The following is a 22,177-nucleotide window of genomic DNA, read 5'->3' as shown; positions in this document are numbered from 1 at the left end:
AAAAAATTATCTTTTTCTATAATACTATTCATTTCTTAATTTCACATCATAAATGATCGTGTCATAGGTCACATGATATAATTTCAATTCGTGCCTAGGAAAAAGAAACAAACTAAATTAAAACAGTTGGTGAATCAATTAATTTAGTATTTAATATTTTCAGATTCAAGCTGCCAATTCTGTCATTAGATTTGAAAATTCAAAAAACAATTTATCAGAGCCAATTAAATCAAATGGAGTGGACATAGCATTCACACAACTCCATAAACTAAGTAGAACTTTATTTTCCTTTAGAATCAAATGCATTGCTTTATCTGAGTACAACGCCTATTTTTTTTGTTTTAAGTAGTGACATCAGCCAAATGTTATTTTTTTTTAAGAGATCTCCTCGGGCACGTTAAGGAGAAATTCCAGGAGGATCTGTTGACCAATCTAATGAAGCGCAACTTGACTGTGGTTTTACGCACCTAGCCATTGGTCGATTGTGTACACAAGATGAGTCTGTTTGATATCTAGCAGACTGCAATAGGTGATATGCTTTCTGACATGACATGAGGAAACCATCTTTGGTTTTGACTTGGGGTTCAGATTCTTAAGAACACAAGTGTACAGGGGAACACAAGAGTACAGAGGAAAGATGTCTGGAAGAAGACTTGAGAAAGAACAGGACTATGTCATATACATTTCTTTCTTGCTTAGGGCAATTTGTGCATTTATGTTTCTCTTTGGTATTTTCATCCAGAAAAAAAGTTACAATGAACACTACTCCACTGAGAGTTTTTCTTTTGTTTTGTTTATTTGTGTGTGTGAGATGTTGCGAATATGCTCTAGAATGCACATTAAATCTTAAACCTTTATCTAGGAGATTAAGATTGGCATAATATATTGACTGAAATAGGCCTGAATAACCTAAAATAGCTACACATTCCAGCAAGTCAACAATTTTGAGTTGAAACAAATTACATGACCCCATTACTTTAAAAAGGCAAATGGAAAAATAACCTATAGTGTAGAATAAGCCTGACGCTGGAATAATTCAAAGGGGATAAAAATAAGAATATGTATTTGACTCATGAGAGTTTTTAATTTAAATAAACCTGTATTTCTCCCCCTAAAAGTGATACTTAGCGGCAAAGGGATCTACTCAGTCTTAGCTATTAATTATTCACTAATGGGCAAACATTTCTACCAAATAGTAACATTGAGTAGTTGAAATTCTCAAATCTAATATAAAAAAAACCATATGTAATTATACCTCTCTTATAAATGAAAGTGTATACGTACTTGACATAGGCACACACGCAGACTGTAAAGGCTTTCCTCAACACATATTTGCAGGGATGCTGTTACAGTTAAGAATCTCTATAAAATCTGGACAGCCACATGCAAAACAATGCCTGATGCAGGTACTTAAAGCAGAATCTACGCCCATCTTTATAAATAGAGGTAAGGCTGTATATTGATATATACTCACACACAAATAATTCTGGCTATGTAAATCCACAAAAAACTCATATGATTGGGCAATCTGATCAGAAATTTCTAAAATGAAGTATTACAGTGAATGTGAAATCAGGGAACTGATTTCCTTAAACGTAAAGTCCACCTTATGGCGGGATTTGAGGGGTCTTCTCAAGCATAGGCCACGTTCCATACACATTTACCATCTTAGAACCACCATATATGCTCCTCTCCTTATATTCTGCTTCTACTTTTCATGTCCACCCAAGAGGAATACATAGTAAATTTAGCCATTCTTCATTAAGCAATTAAATGATCCTGATAGAAAGTTGGATCGAGAGCTCTGTGAAAGCACTTGGAATCTTGGTTAAATAAGGAGGTTCCAAACTCAAAGGAAGGCAAAGTCCTTCTGATTCGCACTTTTGCTGAAGCTTGTCTTGACTGAGAAGATGTAACCTAGTGGGTTGCAAAGGTCAGCGAGAAAGCTAAGATTAACTGTGAGCTCTTCTCTCTTCACCTATGACATGGACTGAATTGTGCCCCTCAGATTCACATGTTGAAACCCTAACCCCTATTATGACTGTATTTGGAGAAAGGGCCTTTAAGGCGGTAATAAAGGTTAAATAAGGTTATGAAGGTGGGGCCCTAATCCACATGGACAGGTGTTCTTATCAGAAGACAAGACACCAGAGCGCTGTCTCTTAAATACTTGCACAGAGAAATGGCCATGTGAGGACACAGTGAGAAGGTGGCTGTCTGAAAGCCAAGGAGAGAGGCCTCAGCAGAAAGTAACCTGGCCAGCACCTTGATCTTGGACCTCCAGCCTCCAGAACTGTGAGAAAAAGCAACTTCTGTTGTTAAGCCATCCCACCTGTGGTACTTTGTTATGGCAGGCTGAGAAGACTAATAGATTTATTTCAAGACTCTTTATAAAGTTATGTGCTATGGAGAAACTACTAAGTGCTGGTTAATTTTACTTCATTATCTCATTTAATAATCAGAACAAACCTTAGAAGTGAGAATTATTCTCATTTATCTATATGAACCTGAAGTGTCCGAGGCTAATGACATTTCCAAAGTCACACAAATAGCAAATGATGGAGCAGAAGTTTTACCAAGCACTAATTTGATACCAAAAGCCATAATTCAGTAATCCATGATGCCAAAGTACTAATTTAGGCATCAGAAATCTCAGATTTCTTTTCAGTCCTGCTTCTAGCAGCCACGAGCTCTGGACAAGCCTAAGGGCAGAGGCCACGGCTCTGAAGAGTTTCAACCAAAGACGCTCTGGAAGAGCGAACAGCTTGCTTGGCTGAAGGTGGTTGAAGGTGGAACTATCCCTCCAATGGAAGCAGGGGTAACATTAAGTGAAAGTCAGCCTGCTTACTTCCCTTCTGCTCAGTTGTTAGAATTCTGGTAGCCAAGGTTATAGCCACCAAATTAGATAATTACTTAGAAGGTACCTGACTGCCTTACAAGCAAAGATTGTGGAAAATTATATTTTGGAAGAACCCTCTAAGAAAACAACACATCAGTATTTGATGAGCGCTGTATCATGCACAGAACTTCCAATGAGCAGTAACCCTCTGGCGTGAAAAGCAGAAGCCAAAATAAACAGAACCACAGAAAGAAAAAGAACTGAAGAATACTTCTAAGAAACTCTAGCATCCTCAGAGAGATAAAAGAAAATGTATCCGTGAGAAAAGAACAGAGTCCTGTAAAACAAAAAAGAAGGAGCATTCAAAGAACAGGAGGGAGTGCATGGAGATTAAAAATACGGAAACAGAAAACTAACAGTGAATGTAAGGGTTAGAAAGTGAAAATAAAGCTTAGGACTCTTGCAGAAAAGAAGAAGAAACAAAGAAAATTCATAGAAAACAAGAGAGAGAAGATAAGACAAAAAGAAATGAATCCAGAATGCAAAATATCTGACTAATAGATACCCTAATGGACGGATAGAGGAAATGATTAATAGAAGTTCCAGGCACAGAAAGCAGGGAAGTGGAGGTGAAAATAACATCAAATATATATAGCAAGATAGAGATAGAGATTTCTTCTATTAGTATTATACATTTTTACGTATGGAACATATATATTTGTATATAAACTGTATTATATATATTTACATATATAATATATACAAACTATATATATTACACATATATATTAAATGTTATATATTTTTATATATTACACGTATATATTATCTATATATTTATATATATATATATACAATAATATTTCTCAGAGCTAAAAGACATGAATTTCCAGCATAAAACAACAACAAGTATTTCCCAAGACCAAATGGGGGAAGAAGGAAACTTACACCAAAACATACCTTTTGAAATTTCAAAACTCCAGGCATAAAAAGAAGATTTTAAAAGCTCCAAAAGTTTAACAAATGTCACATACCAAAAAATGGATATCAGAACAGCTTCAGACCTATCAACAGCAATCCTCAAAGCCAGAAGCTAGAGAAATGAGCACTTTCACAATTATAGATAAATATTATTTCTAATTTAGAACTCGTTACCCAATCAAATTATCAAGCATACAAGCAGATAAAGTCCTTTCGAGATGAAAAACGTCTCAGCAAATTTGCCACCAATATATCCTTTCTCAGGGAGCAACAGAGCAATATGATCCACGAAAACAAGATAGAGAAAAAATATGCAATTCAGTTTTGGAGGGGAATAGAAAATATTTCAGCGATGAGGTTAAAAGATGTCCCAGCACAATAGCTGTGTAACAGGTCCACAGTGGAGCAGGGGATGAGTATGGGGTGCGATGAGGGTGACAGGAAAGATGTCATCCAGGCACAGAATTGTAGCAGACAAATGACTGTGTTTTGTCTTTATTGAGAGCATTTATACAGTTGTCCAAGAAAATTTGGGAAAGAATGAATGACAGGATACCTAGAAAACTGAACAAATAAAAAAATGAGGCTATTAGTCACAAAATAAAACCGACAAAACGAAAGGAAATATAATCTTAAATTTTTTTGTAACTCAGCTTCAAATAATATTTACATAGTTATAACCACATATACAAGGAATGTTGATTTAACCAAAAATCACTATTTGGGGAGAAAAAGGAGGCAATATAAATACTCTTGAGTGGAGAGCATTGGTAGTAATGATAGAAGGCAGAGGAAGGATATTTAAAAAAACCTAAATACTTGTTTTTTTAGTAAGACATCAATACATATCAAAAACAAAAACAGACCAATAGTTGTGTAAGTATGCCTTTTTGAAATATGGAACTAACTACTAACAAAAACAGCTACAACAATTGGAATAATTGTCCCTTGGGGAGCAGAAATCAAGAATGAACAGGAATGAGGAAAGAAATTTGTGTTTCATGTTACAAGCTCTTGATTTTTACACAATGTGCTTGCTTTATTTTGACAAAAATTTTGTAAAGATTGACAAATCAGAAACAGAAAAAAGGCAACACTTTGCAGGTAGCAGCCGTGATTTCTTCATATGGAATAGACTGATCCCTCTTCACACTAAATTTGGAGTCAAAGACTTTAGTAAGACAATGAAGCAGAGGTTGGTAAACTATGGCCTGTTGGCTGAATCTGGCCCACCCACCACCTGTGTTTGTATGGCCTATGGGATAAGAATGGTTGGTACAGTTTTCAATGGTTGAAAAAAAAACCAAAAGAACGTTGTTTCAGGAGGTATTAAAATTACGTGAAATTCAGTTTTCAGTGTCCTTAAATAAAGTTTTATTGGAACACAATTGCACTCATTTGTTTCTGCATTGTATATGGTTGCCTTGGGACAACAATGGCAGAGTTGAGTAACTGTACCGCCTAAGAGCCAAAAACATTTCCTATTTGACTCTTTAGAAAAATAGTTTGCCTACTCATGTGTACTGGGTAAATAGTTCCCTCCTAAGTTCACACCCACCCGGACCTTATGAATGTGATCTTAGTTGGAAATAAGGCTTTTGCAGATGTCATCACGTTAAGATGAGGTCCTACTAGAGTTGGGTGGGCCCTAAATCGAATATGACTGGTGCCCCTATAAGAAGAGGGAAATTTGAACACAGAGACAGACACACAGGGGAAAATGCCACGTGAAGACAGAGGCAGAGACCTGAGTGATGGGCCTACAAGCCAAGGGACATCAAGGATTTCCAGAAACCAACAGAAGCTAGGAGACAAGCATGGAACAGCTTGACCTCCAGTGACTCTAGAAAGAACCAAACTTGCCAACACCTGGATTTCTAACGTCTTGCTTCCAGAACTGAGAGAGAATTAACTTCTGTTGTTTTAAGCCACTTAGTTCATGGTATTTTTTTGCAGCAGCCGTGGAGATGAATACAACCTAGAATAAAGGATTGCAGCAATGCATACGTATATGACCACAACTGAGTTTATACGACAGCATGCCTGTTATGATGAAATTAGGCATTATAAAAAATTAAGATCAATTCTACATTGAGTTACATTTTGTACACAATAGCCTCTAAATTACTTGTCATGCTTTGATAAGACTCCTTTATGAAATAAATAGCATGGAGGACCACGACAAGACCAGAGACAAGTAGGTTGGGTAAAATAGGTGGGGGGAAATATTTAATATTTAAAATAATATCATGGAATTACTAGATGCAGCTTTGCAAACTGATGCTAAGCAAAAACAAAGTCAGTGGTGTCAGAATCTGTGGGATTTTAACAAGCAACAAAGAGCCACAGGCTGGGTAACCAAGCTTATTGAACACGGGCTGGAGAGGGACACTCAAGCCATCCTTATGATGCTGCACTGGCAGGGGAGGTGGCCCAGCTGACCTCATCTGTCCTCTCCAGCTCCAATTTCTCATTTCTGGGCTCCTACCATCTGGCATAGAACAGAGTTATTTTTCCTGCAACTCTTTCCACAAAAGGAGAGGGAGTGTCTGCTGCATGAATTATATGACCTATTAAAACTGAAATATTGAGGGCTATATGCTTAATTTCTGGACACAAGCAATAAAGAAAACAACAGATTGATTTCTGGGTTTTAATAGCATCTATGTGCCAAGGACCAGACTCTGGTGTTCATATTCTTCTAGATTTGAAGATGATTATACATTTGTATGCACAGGCTTTAAAGTTAAATTAAAAAGCCAAACTAAAAACAGTGGTCTTATAAAATCTTATTTTAAGAGTTTTGAAATAGAGCAGCTGAAATAGAATAATTTTATTTGGGTAATTTTTCTTTTGTGACAAGCTATCCCCCAAACTGTGGAACATAAAAGTATAGAATTTTAGAGTTGAAAGATTCTCTATGTTAAGGTTTCAAAATAGTTTTCTTTTCCCCATAAAAGTTCTCCATTTTATCCATCTAACTTTCTGTCTACTTTTATCTAAGGACAGCAGACATGGCCTTGTAATTCTTTTTCAATATTATCATCTCATGAGAGTCAGAAACTACTTAAAAATCTAATCTTCTGATTTTTCTAGTTAAATTAGAAACATTGCTTATTTTGCATATGAAATGAAACACATGTTATAAAATGAGTACTTCTCAATGTTCCAAATAATAACCTGTAAACAGAACCCACCAAATATTTTCTAAGGTATGAAGTTATTTAAACGATCAAACTACATTAAAACTATTCACTTTAATAGATACGAAAGTCTCTTATGGCTCATAATGACCTCAGAGTCGCCTAGAAAATGGGTTCCCACAGTTCTATTTCCCTAATGAAGTCATACAAACCATGAGGAAGGTGGCACTGTTGACCCTTCTGTTGCCGTATGCCAAATTTTAAAGGTAACACGATAAGAGTTTTGGATACAGAAACAAAGCCACCCTATGTGTAACCACATAAGCAGGGGAATGACAAACAAAGATGCTATAGAATGGAAATAGATAATTTCAGACAAGAAGAATGTAAAGTAATCTTTCTTGCCCTGTTTCCTGTATAATAGCATGTTCATACCTTTCTGTTCCTCTTCTTTCCTTTTTCACCTTTAAAGGTAAATAAAGAGCTTTGTTTTGTAACATAAAGTAAAACCACCTTAAGACTGTTATTCATTCCCCTAATTTTCAAATATGATAAAATATACAAGAACTCCGTCTCTGTTATAAAATTACACATCAACCTTTGGATAAAGCATCTTGTCATTAGATGCATTAAGAATGGCTCATTAAATGTTTATTTACTCTTATTTGGATTCACCAACAGTTAAAATCCCCATAATAGCCTTTTTCCTATTCAAATAAAATAATTTAAACACAAATAAAATAATTTAAAATAAAAAGATGGATGGAATCTATAGGTGTAAAATATTTCACATGAATATGTTTTCTCTTAAAAATGACCTAACGATACTTGAGTTCATGTTGATATATTAAGATATTAAAATATTAGTTATACTTTAACTGCATGAACATATGTTTCAACTTACATTCAAAGATTTGAAAATACATTACAGATATCCATTAAGAATAAAAAATAGCTTTATGAAGAAAGTAAGGAACAGTTAAGTATCTCTTTGTCTCAGAATAAAATGCAGCCTGAATTGAAATGAAACAATTTCAGCCATCTATATATTGGCAACATTTTGCAATCAACATGATTTTCCTTATCCATGGATACTAAATTTGTTACTTACAGCATGGCTGAATCAACTGAACTAAATAAATGGTCCACGTGTGTGTTTCACCACTGGTAGATAGAATCACTTTCACACACACACAAAAAAAACGGGTAAAGTGATTACTATAGAATCAAAAATTCAACACCCTTTCTATAACCAGGTGTTTTTCTCAGCCCTGGGGAAACAGAAGTAAAGAAGAGAAAAACAGGAGTAAAATACGTTATAAATAAAATTGGTCCAAGGGGAGGATTAAAACAAGAAAGTATAGAAAACACTATAGAAGACCTCAGTATAGAAAATGAGCCAAAACGTCCTTGGTTAAGCCACTTTTTTTGACATGGTATAAAATCAGCCACAATAATAAAGTGAAATACCTTTGGTCTCATTAAAACTCCCTCCCCCCCCCCCCCACCACCACTACTGTACATGAAATTAGAAGATTTGGATTTAGATTTGAGCCTACTTTTTGTGGAAACTTGCTGTAAAACTTATTTTTCTCATCTGTAAAATGGAGATGACAATTGCCACGACATGGCAACGCTATAAGAAATCATAAGTTAACATTTATATATTGCTTGCTCTGTGACAAGCCTTTTCTACCCATTTCATATTTATTAATTCCTATGATCTCAACAAAAATCCTCTGCAGTAAGTACAAATATCTCCATTTTATAGTTGAGGAAACTGAGGCAAGAGAGAGTCAGGAACTTACCCAAGTAACTCAGCTTGTAAGTGGGAAAGCTAGGTTAGAAATGAGACAGTCTGGTTCTGAAACCTACACTTTCAACTTGAGACAACATGGGAATGCACTGGGTATGGAGTAGGTCTATGAAACTCCTGTTTCCATCCCCAAAACGTCTTCCAAAATCAAGCATAACTTATTTCCAGATGCTCTGTATTTTATACAGTATATCCAAACATTACATGAAGTGATACATATTATATGAAAACACTTGAAATCTATAAAGGGGCATGTATATATAGATTATTACTATCAGGGTTGATAATGGAAAAATGACCTTATCTTGGAATGATGGGTCACATGAAGGAAGTTGTGATATCTGGCAATAAATCCATCCATCTATAAATAATAGGCTATTTTCATAACACACATCAGTTATGGTTCATTCCAAATCTACAATCTCAAAGGATACATTTTGTCTCGGTGAGACATGTGGGGAGGTTTCCTGTGTATATTATGTTGAAAATAGCAGATGTTTCCCTGAGGACCAATTAAGCATGATAAATCTCAAGTTGTTCCTTATAAAGCAAGCGAGTAAGCAACAAATTGTTTAAAAGTTGTCGTAAGATCATGCTTCCTTACAAAGCTACCACTTCCCACAGTAACTGTGGCACCACAATTTGATAGAATTTGAGTTATATTTATAGGTTGAGATAGATCTGTCTTTATCAAAAATTCCCATCCAAACTAGATTAATCTTTGGAAGAAAATGGAGACTGTAGATAGCTATTACAGGAATTCTATGAAATCGAGATCTATTAGTTATAGAATATCTCTCAAGGCCTTTGGAAAAACAAAGTTGGCCTAAAGCAACATACCATGAATCAACAAAATATTTACTGCACTCCTAATATATATTTAACTTGTAGAAGAATACTGCAGAGACTTTTCAGACTTCTACCTATAATATGGGAACAAAAAAAATCAAATAATCACCAAATATTAAAAGATGATACCTAGGCAGTTTGTGATCAGATCATTTTGAATGCATATGAACTCATCAGAGTATAATTAAATCTAAATCTTCAAATGTGCCTTATTCATCTTTGCATCTCTGGTGTTTCACAGGAAACAGTAGATACGTTTTATAGATGATGTTTAAACTGTTGAAGCGATAAACAGGTGTAAGTGTGTGTGTATGCCTTACCAATGAGCATTTGAGAAAATAAATGGGATGGCAATGAAATGGCATATTTTGGGTCTGGGAGCACGACTGGAGAAAAATGACTTTTCTGTGGAAATGGGGAAAGACATGATTGTTTCACTGTTGCCTTTGTGTCATTTATCCACTAGTGAATACAACAGTCTTAAGTGAGCTTTGCCCACACTTGAGCCTTACTCACAGCAAAGGCAGTGAAGTTACTTCCTGACATTAAGTCTATATCTGAGACTATATTAACAGCATTGTGAATAGGATGATAAGACCTCAAGTTCCACCATATGTATATCCTACTTCCAACTCATGCACTAGCCATTGCAACACCTTATCAAATCCTTCCTTTTAAAATAGGCTTTTACTGCTCTTATGGCTGGCAAAAGAAGCAATTGTTTATAGAAATTATAATATTTATCAATCAAAAAATTTCCCAGTGGAAATGGCTTTCCTTTCCTGACAATTTCACTAACACCCTAGGAGTGCATCTCACTGGACTGTCCTTGACCATCCTTGAACATGATGGGGAGCCCATGCTGATTGGCTAGCTTACCTGCTACCATCACTCCTTCTTACAGGTCTGGGGAAGGGAGGATGGGAAGAGAGACAGTCAGCCTCATGAGTATCTTACAGCTTACATAAGTATGAGTCATACACCGAAGACAATCAGAACACTATTCCATGAGCAGAAGGAATAGATGCTATGCAGGCAAATGCAGCAGATGTCCACCTTGTACATTCCTACATGTTCATCCTACACTGCCTTATTCATTTCATCAAGCTAAGCATCTAGGCCAGCAAATGCCTCTCAGGAACGAGATACCTAATTCTACCGTGCGAGGGAAGCACGTTTAGAATCTGTCCTTTGATCACGATTCTCAACACTATAGCTTTAGTTCAGGCTCAAGTTATTGCCATCTTGGACTACTCTAATAGCTTCCTAACAGTTGTAATTTGCCTTTTAATATTCTTGCTAAGGTCCTTAATTTGCAAAAAGTTTAATTTTGATAAAGTCCAACTTATCTATTTTTTCTTTGGTTGTTTATGCTTTTGATGTCATACGTAAGAAACCATTGCCTAATTGCTTAAATCTTTAAGGAAAATGTTTATGAATTCAATCTTCAATGAATTGTATTAAATTGAAAGATTTCCATAGCCATAGTACATATGGTTCACTTCTCACATTTGGGCTTAAGAATCCAGAGACCCAAGTATAAATAATGTGTGGAACACCCAAATAGGAGAATACACCCACACTGCCACCATCATTATCAAGACAACAAAACCTTGTTACAGAGCATTTTGTAAATTTTGCTATTTATAGATTTTGCTCTTCAACACTTGAATCTTGACTGCAGCAATAATTTGTAATTTAGTTTAGAAAACTAGGTATCCATAAAGTTAACTGAGATTTGCTGAATTTCAGACCCTTAAATTGAACCATATATATCTTTTCAGTGTTTCACTTGAACAGTTCTATACATATAGCAAATGATGGTGTATCAGTTAGCTTTTGCTGCATAACGTATGACTCCAAAACTTAGTACCTTAAAGCAAATCTTTTAAAAAGTAGCTCACAATTCTGTAGACCTTCTTGGAAGATTTCTGCTGGACCTGCCCATGGGTCTGATTTCAGCCAGGAAGTAGACTGGTTCTTGGATAATCTTCTTCATTCACATGTCTTGCATTTGACAGACTCTCAACTGGAGTGAAAGGAGTGACCTGACCATGTGCCTATTATCATTTGGCAGGCTAGCTCAGATTCTTTACACAGTGGTCACCTGGTTCCTAAAAGCATTAAGACAGTAAACTCCAATGAGCAAAGGCTTTTCTAGTGTATACTGCCTATTATTTCATGGACCAAAGCAAGGCACATGACCAAGCCCAGAGTCAATGTGAAAGAGTACTGCCAAAGGATATGCATTCAGGGAAAGGAATTACTGCAGCCATTTTTCCAAACAATTTACCACTGTCTGTCCTTAGACTCAATAATTCCTGTTCCTACACCAAACAGTGCATACACATCCCTTCCTAAGACTCACAAAAATATCATCCAATTATAGCACCAGGCTCTAAGTACAGGATCTTGTGATCTAAATCAGGTTCAGATATAGCTGAAGTCCTTTGGATTCAGCTTTTTGGGTGTGGATCTCTTGATACAAAGACCTATGGACTAAAAAGACACGTTATTTGCTATTAAATACTCAACATACAAAGGTGAGAAAAGGATAGATAACTATAACAGACATTCAAAATAAGGAAGAACCAAAAGCATATTGCAATCACTAGTCCATAACAATTTTGGAATCCTGCCAGATAAATGTTGCCAGGTCCAACAGTATAGAGAATCTCAGGAATTTTTCTTGATTAGAAACTGGTTCTATTCTTTGGGAGAGGCTCCCCAGTCCATTGTTTTTTACCAGTCCATGAGAGTGATTCCTTCAGTCATTGCTTTCAGTAGCCTTTGGCTTCACCTTCTGAGTACTGAGCTCTGCCCTCTGAGAACACTTATGGAAAATAAATACTATGGAAAATAAGTATTTGAGGAATACTTAGGGAAAAGTACTCTTTTCTTTTACCTTTTGACCCCCTTCACCCATTTTGCCCACCCCCTACCCCCTGCCTCTGGCAACCACCAATCTGTTCTCTGCATCTATGAGCTTGTTTTTATAGACTTTACATATAAGTGAGATCATATGGTATTTACCTTTCTCTGACTTGTTTCACTTAGCATGATACCTTCGAGGTCCATCCTCATTGTAGAAAATGGCAGGATTTCATTCTTTTTTAGGGTTGAATAGTATTCCATTGTGTGTGTGTGTGTGTGTGTGTGTGTGTGTATATATACACACACACACACACACACACACACTACATTTTCTTTATCCATTTACCCATAGATGGACAGTTATGTTGTTTCCATATCTTGGATATTGTAAATAATGCTGCAAAACATGGGAGTGCAGATATCTTTTTGTGTTAGTGTCTTCATTTTCTTTGGATAAATACCCAGAAGTGGAATTGCTGGATCACACCACAGTTCTATTTCTAATTTTTTGAGGACCTTTCATACTGTTTTCCATAGTGGTTGTACCAATTTACATTCGCATCAACAGCACACAAGGGTTCCCTTTTCTCCACATCCTCTCCAACACTTGTTGTCTTTTGTCTTTTTAGTAAAAGCCATTCTAGCAGATGTGAGGTGATATCTCATTGTAGTCCTTGATAGCCACGTGCAAAAGAATGAAACTGCACCACTATCTTACAACATATGCAAAAATTAACTTAAAATGGATTAAAGATTTGAATGTAAGACCCAAAAACATAAAACACCTAGAAGAAAACATAGGCAGTATGCTCCTTGATATTGATCTTGGTGATGATATTTTGGATTTGACATCAAAAAGTAAATGCAACAAAAGTAAAAATAAACAAGTGAGCCTACATCCAACTAAAAAGCTTCTGCAAAGCTGTCATGAACAAGAAAGTGCATGCCAGCTTAGCAGAATCTATGCAAAGTAGTGAAAACTCTGAAGTCAGAAAGCATTGGGTCCCATCATTGCTCCGTCACTTGCCCAATGAGTAACTTCTCTCAAGTTACTTTACTTCGCTAGAGTTTAGTATTTACCTAAGCTTAGTGCTCTTATAAGAATTAAATAGGACAATCCATATGAAGTGATTAATACATTCTTCTGTACATAGTAATTACCTATTACTTGTTACTGCTGCTGCTGCTGCTGCTATTGGCATTATTGTTGAAGCTGTTGTTACTTTAATTATTATTAACCAAAGAAAATTGTAATATGTAATTAAGAGGCTTACTAAATGGTGAAAAAGAACATTCTCTCACTTAACCAATTATGAGATGCTATCTATTTTGCTGATTCAAGTGTAAAGATATAAGCCTACTAGAAGAAATGTGGTCTACATATCTGTAAAGTCACATTTATAGCCCATGAGAACAAATCAGGGAAGCAGTGTAGCATAGATACTTATTGGCTTAGAAGTGATAGAGTGTAGCTGTATTTTTGCTTTCTTGACTTGGGTATTATCCCAAGGTAACAAAGTAAATCAGAAATGTAAAATCTTAATTTAATAAAAGTTGAAGACTACTGTGTCACCATCCACAATATCTGTATATAGCTGCAAAGCTCAGCAAAGACAACAGAGAAAAGTTATCCAAAGAATAGTGACCAAAAGGAGTGAAAATTGATCTGACCTCAAATTTCTCCAGAGCAAGATGAAATTCTAGGAGACAGAGGAACTCCAATACAAAGTAGGCAAAGAAAGAAAGTGTGGATCAAGAATTTTAAACCGTCAAACTATAACTCAAATTAAAAAGCAATAAAATGAAAAACATTTAAAATTCAATAAACTATAAGTCCTTCCTAAAAAACCTACTGGAGGACAAAATTCAACTAACCAAAAAATGACTAGAAAAACTACTGTCAAAGAAATGGCAATGTCATGGAATTTATTTCACTGTAGGGCAAACTGAAGCAAAAAATGTTATTTATGGGTAAAGAACAGAATGTTAGTGGCATAAGCCTTAAATAATGGAGAAACAATACAAGTGTTTCTAGAAAATCTATAAGGAAAGTGGAAGATAGTGGAAACATACTGATTTCATCATGTTTTATGGCAAGGAGAGGAATGTTTCAAATTAAATATGATAAATTGGAAGGATACAAGTAAATACGAGCATAAAAATAAACAGTAAGAAAAATATATTTCATACTGAAATTACGTAGTGAAATTAAGAGAAGAATATGGAGGAAATAGAAATACATTTATTGCATTCTTGCTCATAATGTGAAATCAACTTATACTACACAAAATATGGAATTGTGGGTAAAATATAGAATTATAGGTATTTACATAGATTCAATGCAATCCAGATCAAAATTCTAGCATTTATCTTTTCAAAAAATTCCAGCCTTATCCTAAAATTTGTACAGAACCTCAAAGAACCAAGAACTGCCAAGGAAATTTTAAAACAAAAATCATAAATTTAAAAGGCTTAACATTATCAGATAGCAAGACTTATTATAAAGAAACAATGTAGTATTAACACAAGCACTGACTAACTAGCCAATGGAACTCAATAGTGAATCCTGAAACAGACACCTCTCTATATGGAGTTGATGGCTAAGATGGCGCTACAATGCAGTGAGCAAAATGGTGCATTTTTCAATAAGTAGTTTTGCATCAACTAGAGCATTAGTTTTCTATGGTGCCATAAGAAATTATCACACATTTAGTGGCTTAAAACAACCCAAATTTATTACTCACCATTTCTGAGGTTACAGGTACACATTAACTGGATCCTCTGTTCAGGGCCTACAAGGCTGCATTGGAGGTGCTGGTCAGGGCTGGAGGCTCTTGATCCTCTTCTCAGAACATGTGGTTGTTCGCGGAATTCAATTCCTTGTGGTTTTTGGACTCTGGCCTTCAGCTGATAGATACCATCTGCTGTTCCCTCACATGTGGGCCCCTCTCCAAAATGGCGGTTCACTCCTTCAAAGCCAACAGGAGAATTTCTCTCAAGCTTTGACTCTCTCCCTTCAAAAAGGGCCAAATCTCTTTGAAGGGCATGTCTGATTAGATCAGATTCACTTAGGACAATCTCCTTTAATTAAATCAAAGTCAATTGAATTGGGGCCTTAATGACATCTGAAAAATTACTTTACTTTTGTGCTATAACACAACCTAATCAAGAGTAAAATCCATCATACTAATAATTCTTCCTACGCTCTAGGGGAGGAGATTATACTAGATACCAGGGGCAGGTATCTCAGAAGGCATCTCAGAATTCTTCCCACCACAATTGGATATCCATAGAGATAAAAAGGAAGTTAAATCCCTACCTCACTCTATAAACAAAAATCAATGGATGGCCGATTTAAGTGTCAAAGAAAAAAGAATGCTTTAACAAAAATGCAGGACAATATCTTAGTGATCTTGCTTTAGGCAAATATCTCTTAAAAAGGAAAATATATTAAAATAAAAATGATAAATTGGACTATTTCAAAATTAAGAATTTTTTTCATTAAAACATAATAAAAATAATATAAAGGCAAACCCAAAGTGTGAGAAATGTAATGTATATATAAAACTAACATAAGACTCATAGCCATAACATATAAAGAACTCCTATAAATCACTATGGGATGAGAGACAAAATTCAGTAGTACACTGGACAAAAGACGTGTAAAGGCAATTGAAAAACTAAATGCAAATTGCAAATAAGCATATGAACGATGCTCAACTTGATTAGCAATCAGAGGAACTCAAAAGAAAAATACAATAAAATAGAACAACACTCACCAGGGTGGCTAAAATTTGGGAAAAGATAAAAATGCTAAGTATTGTAGAGCATATGAATGAGTGGAAACACTCACACACTGCTGGAAAACTGTCAGTGCCTGCCAACGTTGAACATATCCATACGTATACAGAGCAATCACTCTCTTAGGTTATGCCTAATAAGTATACACCCAAACATATGCACCATAAGACAGACTAGCATGTTCCTAGCAGCACTACTTCTAATATTCATAAAATGTAAGCCATTCAAGTGCCCTGCAAAAGAAAATTGGATGAATTGTGGTATATTTACGCAACAGAATAATATTCAGGATGAGAATGAATGATCTACAACAACACACAACAATGACATAAACATCCCAAACATAAAGCTTTACGAAATAAGTCACACGAAAGAAAAAGACATTTATATACATTACAAAAAAAAAAAAATAACAGGGAACACCAATCTATTCTATTAGAAGTCAAGATAAAGGTTACCCTTAAGGGTGGAACAATTGAAAGGAAATGTGAGCTGATTTTTGAGGTTTGAGTTGAAAAAGAAAGTATAATGTAAATAAAATCATAAAATAACTAGTAGAAAATATGATGTCACCTCAAAGTAGAGAATGTCTTCCTGAGTATATTTCATAATTTAGAAAGACATAGGAGAAAAGCTAGACAACACATACATATACAAGAAGAACCTTCACAACCAAAACAACCAACTAAAAAACACCATGCAGAAATTAAAGGTGGTGGGGGTCCTGGTTCAAGACGACAATTTAAGAGGATCCTGAGCTCACCTCCTCCTATGGACGCACTAAATCTACAGCTATGTATGGACCAACTTCCTCTGAAAAAACCCTAAAAACTGATTGGTGACGCCTACACTCCTTTGAATCAGGTGAAGGAGAGAAGGCCGACAGGGAAGCAGGTAGGAGAGGCTGGGACCAGAGTGGCTTATCGTCAAGAGGGAATTCAAAACCTGGAGCTGCTCCCAGAGGAGGGAAGTTTTGAACCCCACATCAGGAATCCGCAACTTTTAAGACCTGCGCCTGAGAGACAAAGCCCCAAAACATCTAGCTTGCAAAACCACCAAGACTTGCATCCACAGTACTCACAGGCTTGTGCCACCTGAGATTCTGCTCTCCTGAAGACGGAGCCACCGATGGAGGGGTACCTGCACTTGGCGGGAGAGGCCGGTCTGCTGGTCGTGGAGTATGGGCCTGAGGGACAAGCATCTGATTTGACACACATCTAGGGGCCTGCTGATAGCTCTCCGTTGGAGACTGGCAGGCGCCATCTTCCCACTCTCCCTCTGTGCGCTCTAGAGCGCATGTCTCCTGGAGGAGAGCTTTCCAACGCGCTTGGGGCCTCAGTTTTATGTCTGATGTCCTGGTTTTTGCGGCTGCCGCCAGGGGACACCTGGCTCTGGCGGCAAGTGGGCTTACACTCGTGGGTCCCACAGGACCGTAACCAAGACAGAAAGAGTTCTTAAAAGGCTACAGCGTCCAAGGCACAGCAAGAGGCAACAGACCCAGGAGCTCAGTCTTTCTGGGAAAGAGGCCTTTTCACTTACCATCACAGCTGCAGCCTGAGCAGCAAGCTTCTGATTCAACACCATCCGTGGGTTGTTACACCATCCGTGTAATCCTTTCCAGAGACCTCAGAGGGCTGGCACCATCTTCCGGCTCTCCCTCTGCCACGCTCCAGAGTGCTAGTGCCTCCCAGAAGGGAGCTCTTACATGTGTCTGGAGCCAGTCTTTGTGATTGCTGCCCAGGGAATGCCCCTTGATCACCTGGCTCTGGTAGCCAGGAAGGTTGGCATTCTAGGGTCCCAAGGGACTGTAACAATTAGAGAAAGAGTTCTTGGCAGGCAACCACCTCCAGGGCACTCTGTAGACAGCAGTCTGAGACACATCTCCGGTCTTTGTGTGAAAGAGGCCTATTTGCTTGTCCTGGAGTTCAGCCTGAGGGGCAGGCTTCAGGTTTGGCACATATCTAGGGCCTACGAATTTCAAACTGTGTTACAGACCTATAGTAATAAAAACAGTATGGTATTGGTGTAAAAACAGACACATAGATCACTGCAACAGAATAGAGAGCACGGAAATAAAACCATGCATATATGGTCAATTAATTTGTGAAAAAGGAGCCAAGAATATACAATGGGGAAAGAACAATCTCTTCCGTAAGTGGTATGGAAAAACTATAAAGTTACGTGCAAAAAAAGATCAAACTGGACCACTATCTTACACTATGTACAAAAATTAACTCAAAATGAATTAAAGACTTGAAGGTAAGATCTGAAACCGTAAAACTCCTAGAAGAAAAAACATAGGTAGTAAGCTCCTTGACATGGGTCTTGGTGATTTTTTGAATCTGACACCAAAAGCAAAAGTAAACAAGTGGGTCTACATCAAACTAAAAAATTTCTACGCAGCAAAGGAAACCATCAACAAAATGAAAAGGCAACCTACTGAATTGGAAAAAATATTTGCAAATCATATATCTGATAAGGGGTTCATATCCTATATATATATATATATATATATATATATATATATATATATATATGAGGAACTTGTAGAACTCAATAGCAAAAAAAAAAAAAATTCCAATTAAAAAATGGGCAGAAGAAGATCTGAACAGACATTTTTCCAAAGAAGACATACAGATGGCCAACAGGTACATGAAACAATGCTCTGCATCACTAGTCATCAGGGAAATGCAAATCAAAACCACAATGAGAGATCACCTCACATGTGTTAGAATGGCTATTATCCAAAAGACAAGAAGTAACAAGTGTTGGTGAGGATGTGGAGAAAAGGGAACCCTTGCGCACTCTTGGTGGGAATGTAAATAGTTGCAGACACTATGGAAAACAGTATGGAGGTCCCTCAAAAAGTTAAAAATAGAACTACCAGCAATTCTGCTTTTGGGCATTAGCTGAAGAAAATGAAAACACTAATTCGAAACATTATCTGCACTCCTATGTTCATTGCAGCACTGTGTACAACAGCCAAGATATGAGAACAACCCAAGTGTCCATTGATGGATGAATGGACAAAGAAACTGAGGTATACATAGATATACCTCATAGGTATACATAGATATACAATGGATTCATATTCAACCATAAAAAAAGAATAAAAACTCACCCTTTGGAACAACATGGATGGACCCTGAGGGCATTCTGCTAAGTGAAACAAGTCAGAGAAGGACAAATACCATATGATTTCATTTATATGTGGAATCTAAAAACAAACAAGCAAACAAAAACAAAAAAAACGAGCTCATAGATACAGAGAACAGATTGCTGGTTGCCAGAGGCAGGGGGTTGTGGGGTGGGAGAAATGAGTGAAAGGGGGTTCGAAAGGTGCAAACTTTCAGTTATAAAATGAATAAGTCCTGGGAATGTAATGTACAGCATGATGACTATAGTTAATATACTGTATTGTATATTTGAAAGTTGCTAAGAGCATAGGTCTCAAAAGTTCTCATCACAAGAATAGAATTGTTTGTAACTATAAAGTGGTACATGTTAACTAGATTTATTGTGGTGGTCATTTCACGACATATACAAATACCAAATCATTATGCTATACACCTGATGTTATATCTCAAGTAACCTCAATTTAAAACAAATTTAAAAATAGCAATGATTAACTTTGAGCCCTCACAATATGTCCAGCACTTTGATAAGTGCTTTCCATGAATTATCTCATTTAAGTAACAAACACGACAAATTGGAACTACCTGATTTTTATAATGAAAGTACCTAAATTATTCTATATTACTGCCAAAACTGATCTAGTAAGCTAGATCATTACTAATTTCTCACTTCCCATTTTGCATGTTCATAGCCACGAATTTGAAATTCCAAACAGACTTAGTATTTTATTTCTCATACATTATATGGAATTAATTTTCTTATCTTGCTAATAAAAGAACATTAATTGGATGATTATTATTTCAGTTTTAAGCGAATGTCTATAAAATGAAGAGGAAATATAGCTAGATATAATTTTTTTTTTTTTGCATGGGGTGGCGACTGAGTCTGATTAATGATGGAAATATCTTTCTAGCATCTTATTGAGGAGCACAAGTCCCACTAGCACTGAAGACTATTTCTTCTTGTTTTTTTTAAAGATGGGCACCTGAGCTAACATCTGTTGCTAATCTCCTTTTATTTCCTATCTTTTTCTTCCTCTCCCCAAAGGCCCCCAGTACATAGTTGTATATTCTAGTTGTAGGTTCTTCCAGTTCTGCTATGTGGGTCACTGCCTCAGCGTGACGTGATGAGCAATGCTAGGTCGCTGCCCAGGATCCCAACTGGCAAAACCCTGGGCCACCGAAGCGGAGCATGTGAACTTAATCACTCGGCCAAAGGGCCAGCCCTCAGCACTAAAGACTATTTCTACTCAGCATTTCACTAATACTTTCAATATCACTTGTACTTTGCTCTCTCAATCTTTTTTTTTTTAACTAAACTGATATAATGAAAATGGTATTTGGTTGTTTTTCAACGTGTTCTGAACGTGACTGTCATTGAAGACTGGCCTATATCCATGAGCCATGAATACATACAAAAAAATAGCGTCATCTCCCAATACGCAAAGTGTGGAGAGATTCCCCCGAGCATTTAATCTATCAGCTTTGAGGGCTATGTTTTTCCTAAGAGTGTTGATGTGGAACTTAAACACGAAGCTGTGTTGATGGGAAAGTTTCCCCGTTATGTGGCTGTTAGTAATGCAGTGATAATTTGATTAGGAAATCAGTCTTAAAGTGCATATTTTGCTTTGCTTTATCTTGAAATAGTTATGTTTCCACCCTTATTTTGTGCCAAATGTTAAATGAATATTTACACAGAACGTCTCTGTTTCAAGGGTCCCTTGGTTCCTTAGACACTCAATTTTGGGAAAAGACTTATTTGAGTTACAAATTACAATGCATGTGGCAGTGTAGCATAGTAGCTAAGAGTCCCTCCTATTAGTTAGTGTTCATGCCTGTCCCCAATACCCAATAGCTACTCAAACTCCCCAAATCTGTCCTTCCTTATCTGTAATGCAGGAATCAACAAAAGCAAACTCTTCACATGTTGGGAATATTAAGTGAAAAGGTATATATGGGATTTTGAATAGTGTTGGGTCTATTGTAAGTGATAAGAAGATTTTTAAAAGTTACCAACTAACTCCCCAAATTATCTCAATTTTCAAAGGCAATATTGTATCAAAATCTAGTGTTTTACTCCTATGTGGTTTACATCATCTGAGATTAAAAAAGGGAAGTTTTCTATTCAATCTTATATTTAAGAATTCAGAAAACAGGAGTCATTTCTGGGGCCAATACGGGAAAGTAAGATCCATTTCAGTCAAATTGAAGTCACCCTCCTTGAACGAAATGACCCAAAAATTGTCTGAGAGAACACTTTTATGCATCTCTTCTCCCACTTGAGATAGTGAACTCTGTACAGCTGGGAGGATGTCATATTTACCTTTATATACTACACAGTAACTACTCAATGCTTTGCACCAAGTAGATACCCAAGAAATAATTCTAAATTATTGAATTGCAGTTACTCTGAATAATCCTATTTACTTTTTGAAGTAGTTGCTATTTTATGCCTTACATTCTCATCTGGCACATTTTAAGGTGGCAGCCCTTAGTCTGGGAAATACCTCTCTTCGGGACCAATTATAGTGTGTCAGGAGTGAACAATACTCATCCTGCATGAAAATATCTAATGCCATTGATCTAGAACAGAGTGGAGTTGAGGAAATAAGTGTGACTGGGGTGTGGATTAGACAGCTATGCTGTCCTTAGATGGGGGCAGAAAAAGCTTAAATTGTAGCATCCTACCAAATAAGGCTGTGCTTTTTGTATTTGTTTGCAAGGGCTGCCAACACAAAGT

Source organism: Equus asinus, chromosome 29 (assembly GCF_041296235.1).
Source record: "Equus asinus isolate D_3611 breed Donkey chromosome 29, EquAss-T2T_v2, whole genome shotgun sequence".
NCBI lineage: Eukaryota > Metazoa > Chordata > Mammalia > Perissodactyla > Equidae > Equus > Equus asinus.
This window is presented reverse-complemented; position numbering follows the sequence as displayed.